The sequence below is a fragment of the Podarcis tiliguerta genome (assembly GCF_965153285.1).
Source record: "Podarcis tiliguerta genome assembly, chromosome: 18".
Lineage (NCBI taxonomy): Eukaryota > Metazoa > Chordata > Lepidosauria > Squamata > Lacertidae > Podarcis > Podarcis tiliguerta.
Genome location: NC_139551.1, coordinates 244,128 through 251,350, shown reverse-complemented (window position 1 = coordinate 251,350; position 7,223 = coordinate 244,128).

The following is a 7,223-nucleotide window of genomic DNA, read 5'->3' as shown; positions in this document are numbered from 1 at the left end:
AAGCAATTATATAATCCACAAATCTATGAGGAACGATGCTGGAGATTGTTCCTACCATATAAGATCAATTATGGATCGAGGGGTTTTTAAATAATAAAAATTTCAAGCCAAATACATGGTTATTGCTGCTGTTAGGATGAAAACATTATCCATCTTTCAACATGGCAGCCCTTAAAACTTTGGAATTCCCCGCCTCTTGACACAATTTACATTTTATTCCGGGTTTTATTTTATGCCTTCATGTAGCTTGTCAACTGCTTTGAGATTCTTTCCTTAAAACATAAAGAGGTACAGAAACGAAATTAATAACAATATGCCAACATTATTACATCACTCGTATTAGCTTTCAAAAAAAATCCCAATTTTATCTGTGTTCCATTGATAATTTCTTTTTTAAAGAAAAATTTTGTATTTTCCCCATTTCTCATTTTGCAGTGTTTCTACATCTAAACAAAAACCAAAATGGTCTTCGACTTCCCTCCTCCGTTCTCTGTGGTCCCTTATTTTATATCACAATTCCAACCTGTTTATAAATTTAATCTTTTTGCTCTCCAGAAGTTTATTTTTTACGCCTCGTGTTTATGTCAACCCTGCTAAAGTTTTCAATCGCTTACAGTAATAACACTATTGTTATAAGAAAAAATACTGCTCCTTTTTGGTACCCAAGAGCCCCTATAGAGTCCTTATTTAGGGCTGACCAAAGTTGTGGAGCTTTTAGGACTGAAGAGTTGTTGAACTTTTTTTTTTTACAATTTTACACCAAAGTTGTGGAGCTTTTAGGATTGAAGAGTTGTTCAGCTTTTTTTTTTAGGATTTTACCCCAGGACATATACTGCCATGGGGGCTGGATTAGGCCCCCGAAATGGACTTTGGACATGCCTGCTGTAGCCCAAGACACCCCCCCCAAAAAAAATTCATATGCCGTATTTTTTGCTCTCTAAGACTCACTTTTCCCCTCCTCGAAAGTAAGGGGAAATGTGTGTGCGTCTTATGGAGCGAATGCAGGCTGCGCAGCTATCCCAGAAGCCAGAACAGCAAGAGGGATTGCTGCTTTCGCTGCGCAGCGATCCCTCTTGCTGTTCTGGCTTCTGGGATTCAGAATATTCTTTTTCTTGTTTTCTTCCTTCAAAAACTAGGTGCGTCTTGTGGTCTGGTGTGTCATAGAGCAAAAAATATGGTATATGTTGCAGGAATTTATGTATCGGTTGTGGGGGCTGCCCCTCCCGCAGATCTCATGCACATGCAGCCCACTCCCAAAATCAGCACCATCACTTTTGTGGTTTGTCCCCACAAAACACTTCATCACAGTTTCTTCCTATCTATTCAAAGGGCCTTTGCTGCACGATGCCAAATGTAAGAATTCACTGATCAATGGATCTGTGTACTGGCTCACTGGGAAAACTTCAGAAATCCCTCTAGACCTGTGAGCTCAGCTCCTCAGCAGCCCCTCTGCCTGAGGGATAATCCCTGGCCTCCTGATACCTGAGGGCCAGATGGGTAGCCATGCCAGAAATAACAAACCCAGATGAAGACAAAAGGGTGGGATGAACTTGGCTGGGAAAAAGGGAAATGTAAAGATCTCTTTTGTTCCACTTGATGGGTGTTTGGTGGAGGGCAAGAGGAACCATGGGGCAGGGTCCAGGATGCTCAGATTACTGCCACCAGACCTCCCCTTTCATGATGCATTAGTGATGTGGTTTGGGGGGTGTAAGATGGGGATGAGCAGCTACTAAAAGTTGGGCTTCTCTTTTGTTGGGGGCTTCCATCTTGTCCTGTGGCGACCATCTTCAATCCAGACCAAGCCGACTGGCTGCTCTTTTGCTCTGGGATTCCCGGCTGGGGTCCATGCTTTTTTGTCCAAGGGAGCCCCCCTTAACACCCCAGAGGGAGGCAGGTCCAGAGCAGAAATCCTGCCTGCCAGGTTCCCTCTTGCTGGGTTTCCCTGGCTGAGAGCCTGGCCCTCCTTTGGTGAGGATCCAGACTGAGTTTCTGAGTCCGGCTCTCCGTCTCGCCCTCTTCGTCCCCAAAGATGCCCTTCAGGCAGGGAGACATGGGGGAAGCTTTTCCCCTTTCCATCCAAACTGCAGAGGAAGAGCGGAGGTCCCTGAAGGAGCCCAAAGGGATTCAGGACTGTCTTCCTGGACTGTTTCAGGCATCTGGTTGATACCATTATGGATGTCTCTGCCTGGGACGTTTATAAACGTTTATTTTACACCTTGGACCTTATAATTCTCATCACATTAGTTCTGCTTCTTAGGTAGTCCTTGAGCATCACCTGAGTCGCAGCATCACTTGGGCTTGGCGCTTGCTGGTCATTTTCTGACAGGAAATTTTCCTCCTTTTACTCAAATAACTCCAGTAATTTATTAAACCAGTTGTTCTGTGTCTCTGGGTACATTTCTGTGTGGGTTTTCACTTCATATCACAGCGCTGCCACCAATTAATATGCAATGGCCTCTCACTTCAAAACGGAGCGCCCACTTCCACAAATTCCCTCAGATTCCCTTGCCGGGGACTTGCGTGAGGTAAAACTTAACAATCAGGAGTCTCAGGCAGGATTTGTTCAAATGAACAAGGAAGTCTATGACCCGGGGGATGAAACTTGGGAGGCCTCAGCTGACAATATTCTTTCCCTGCAAGGTTTTCTCCCTTGTTTCGCCCTTAATCCTTTGGTCCTTTCTGTCCGTTTCTCCTGAGGGACTTCCAAGGAACAGAGCCAAGAGATGGCCGCCTTGGGAGGCTTCTCCTTCTAGAAGAATCTCTCCCTCCTGACTGGAAGGAGACCCAAGGAGACGCTCTCTTTCCACCTTCCATTCCTCCTCTTTCCGCCTCAGCCTCCCCGTTCATTCCTGGCCTCATTCCTCTTACAGGTGTGAGGAGAATTGTAAGGTCAGAGGTATAAAAGACAGTGGTACCTCGGGTTAAGAACCTCTATACTGGAAAGGTCCATTATTATTATTATTATTATTATTAGGTGCCGGAGGGGAGAACGAACGGGATTTGTATTGGTTCATAAATCTGTTGCAATGTGGCGAAATATTCTACAGACTTGCCATGTGGCCACAAGGTGGCAACCTAACTCCAATTTTAAATGTAGGTTTTAGAAACACCCAGGTTGTTGCAAGGATCCTGGAAGAATCAATTCACGGCTGCTGCAGAGGAGAGGCACTCTGCGCATGCACAGAGGCACGGGTCCCGGCCTAGCTGCACCACCCTCCAAGTGCCCCTATTTCCCAGGATTTACAGAAGCCAGCCTGATTTCTGATTTGATTCAGCTTTTCTGCTGTCTAGGGAAGCTTGTAATAATTGATGAATTATTGTATTTTAATATTTTGCTGGAAGCCACCCAGAGTGGCTGGGGAAGCCCAGCCAGATGGGCAGGGTATAAATAATAAATTATTATTTCCTTAGCACCTCCCTATTTTCGTGGGAGAAATGTTGGAAGGGGATGGAGTTATGTGGCCCCCCCAAACCAAGGAGATAAGTGGCCATCCAACTTTTAGAAGACATCGGTTCTGTTTCTATATATGTTGGAAGTTGCCTGGAGTGGCTGGGGCAACCTGGTCAGATGAGCGGGGTACAAAGAATAAAATATTATTATCATCATTGAATAGGACATGCCAATTTCCCTCTATGTTGGAGGGTATGCCTTTCATCTGTGCTTCCCTTGCCATTTGACTTCCCCTGTCTCCTCCTTCAGACCTCCAGTTTTTTGCACGTTTCACATTAATTTGCTGTTTTAGGGGTTGTCTTGCCATCTCATTTTTGACCACATCCAACTTACCCAGGTTCATGGTTCTTACATTCCAGGTTCCTATATTTTTCTTTCCAGCATTGGACTTTCCTTTCGCTTCCATGCATATCCGCAACTGAGCGTCCTTTCGGCTTTGGCCCAGCCGCTTCATCAGCTCTGGATCTACTTGTCCTTGTCCTCCGCTCTTCCTCAGTAGCATGTTGGACGCCTTCCGACCTGAGGGGCTCATCTTCCAGCGTCATAACTTTTATATGCCAGTTGTCTTTGTCCATGGAGTTTTCTTGGCAGGGATACTGGAGTGGCTTGCCGGTTCCTGCTCCAGGTGGATCACGTTTGGTCAAAACTCTCCACTATGACCTGTTCATCTTGGGTGCCCTGCTCGGCATAGTTCATAGCTTCTCTGAGTTATTCAAGCCCCTTCGCCCCGGCAAGGCAGTGATCCATGAAGGGGATCACTGCCAAGACTTTGCCCCCCTCATGAGAAGAGAAGACTCCCTGGAAAAGACCCTGATGTTGGGGGAAATGGAGGGCACAAGGAGAAGGGGACGCCAGAGGGCGAGATGGTTGGACAGTGTTCTCGAAGCTACCAGCATGAGTTTGACCAAACTGCGGGAGGCAGTGGAAGACAGGAGGGCCTGGCGTGCTCTGGTCCAGGGGGTCACGAAGAGGCGGACACGACTAAACGACGAAACATTTAAAAGTCTGGAATGGTTTTGCATGACTTCCTATGGGAAAGCGCGCCTTGGTTTTGGAATGGACTTCTGGAACGGATTAAGTTTGAGAACCAAGGGACCCTGTATATATATATGAGGAATGGGAGGTGTTGCAAGCTGGCCCAACTGGCCCCCCAACTGCAATCCACAAATCCTCGTGGAGACATCTTGAACCGGGCGTTGACATGCATGCAATGAATCAAGGGTGCCGAGGGGAAGCAGCAAGCCGGCAGCAAAGATAAGCTGTCCCACCTTGGGCTTAAATATTTATGTTATTTGGAAGCCGGGCCTGTCAGTGACGGATTTGCAGAGAGGGAAGGAGGGTTGGGGGTGAAAAGGGGCATTTGTCATCTTCTCCTTGAAAGGCGGCTTTACAAGAAGAACGTCAAATGCCCCGGCAGAGCCGCTCTTCTTCCATGAAAGAGTGTAGCATAAGATACAGCTTGCACTCTTGATAAAGACTTGAAGGAATGAGATTATCACCCCTCTTTGATTGTCCATTCCAGATCGCCCAGCCACTGCCCCAGGGTCCTTTCTCAAAAAAGGAAGAGAAGGAAGAAGGAAGGGGGAAGAAGGTGAGAGAGAGAGAGAGAGAGAGAGAGAGAGAGAGAGAGAGAAAGAAAGAAAGAAAGAAAGAGGAAAAAAGGAAGGGAAGGAAGGAAGGAAGGAAAGAAGGTGAGAGAGAGAGAGAGAAGGAAGCAAGGAGGAGAAAGGAAGGAAGGAAGGAAGGAAGGGAAAGAGAGAAGGAAGGAAGGAAAGAAGGAAGGAAGTGTCCTTCAGGGGTCAGCACACCTTTTCAGTGGGGGGCCGACTATATTTGGGGGGGGGGGGATGAACGAATTCCTATGCCCCACAGATAACCCAGAGGTGCCTTTTAAATAAAAGGACACGTTCTACTCATGTGAAAACACATCCGCCGGCCGGATTGAGAAGGTGATTGGGCCAGATCCGGCCCCTGGGCCTCCCCCTGGCCTAGTCCTCATGCTTCTGAAGGAAGGAGCTGCCTCAAGAGCAGTGCAGGAAGCAGTGGCTCTTGGGGGCTTTGGGCAGAGTTTCTCCCAGTCCTACCTAGAGATGCCCTGAAGGACTGAACAATTGAAATAGTGTCACGGAAATGACATGGGGGGCACATCTTTAAAGTTGTTGCAATGTTACAAATATGCCTGAGTGTATCCTTTCGACTTGACAGCCCAGGGAAGATGCCTAGGTTTATAAATTCGTAGAAAATCCATACTTTAAGCGACTCTCCTCATTCCAACGCCATTTGAACCCTGAGAGAAAGGTGAATTTGGCCTCCACCTCCCTCCCTGAACCAAGAAGCAGGAACAGGGCAACCCGCCAGAATCCCCCAAGCGGGAGAGCACATCCACGGCACCCCACCCAGGGCGTGACCAAGGGGGCAACAGTAGACATCCGCAGAGGCAGGTGTTCTGAAAGCCCATCTCCAGACGAGTCCGGAGGGCAAGGAGATGTCAAGAGTTTTCTTGTTCTTTCAGCGATGGGGACTTAAGAGGCGTTGGGGAAGGTGTCTGATCAAGAGAGCTAATGTCAAACTTGTGTAACCCTTGTATACCCCTCCCCTAGGACACAGGTGGCACTTTGGTCTAAGCCAGGCATGTCCAACAGGTAGATAGTGATGTACCGGTAGATCACTGGATACCTGTGGTAGATCACTGGCTCCCCCCCAAAAAAAGTTCAACATTTAAATTGCCCCGCACCCCCAAAAAATGGGGCTTTCGTCCTCCCTCCCCAAATGGGGCATTTCTTCCTTAAAAAAAGCCCAGCAACTTTGACCTGAACCCCCCAAAAAAGCTGGTAGATCACTGCCAGTCTTTAACTGTGAGTAGATCACAGTCTCTTGGGAGTTGGCCGCCCCTGGACTAAGCCACTGAGCCTCTTGGGCTTGCTGATCAGAAGGTCAGCGGTTCGAATCCACACAACGGGGTGAGCTCCCGTTGCTCTGTCCCAGCTCCTGCCAACCTACCAGTTCGGAAGCAGACCAGCGCAAGTAGATAAACTGCTGCGGCGGGAAGGTAAACGGCGTTTCCGTGCACTCTGGTTTCCGTCACGGTGTCCCGCTGCTCCAGAAGCGTTTCTCCTGCTGGCCACATGATCCAGAAAGCTGTCTGCGGACAAACGCCGGCTCCCTCGGCCTGAAAGCAAGATGAGCGCAGCCACCCCATAGTCGCCTTTGGCTGGACTTCACCATCCGGGGGCCCTTTATTTTTTACCTTTTACCCCTCCCCATTTGTGGCATGCTAGTGATGTAGTGATGATGCCTTAACGATGCCTCTCAAAGTGTATTCTGGGGGAAAGAGGGAAGGTTTAAAAAAGGAGGTCGCCCCATGCTCAGAGGGCCCTTTCATATTGCCTAGTAGCCTCTGGTGCCCTTAATAAGCGTAATAATAATAATTTTATTATTTGTACCCCGCCCATCTGATTCTAAGGTTTTTTTTAACAATGAAGTGGTGTATATATAATAATAATAATACTGTAATAATAAATGTGTTCTCAGCCATCATATTGTCGCCTCTCTCTTCCTTTGAATTTCTTCCCAAATTTTCCTGTATCTCCTTCTCCCTCGCCTCATCACTGCCACTGCAAACCGCCCTGAGACCTCTGGGTATAGGGCGGTATATAAATTCCATAAATCATAATAATCACAACGAACTCACTGCACTTCCATCTTCCCACCCACCAACATTTTTTTTGGCCATTTTTCTGTTATCGCAAGATCTTTGGTGCAGAGACTTAGG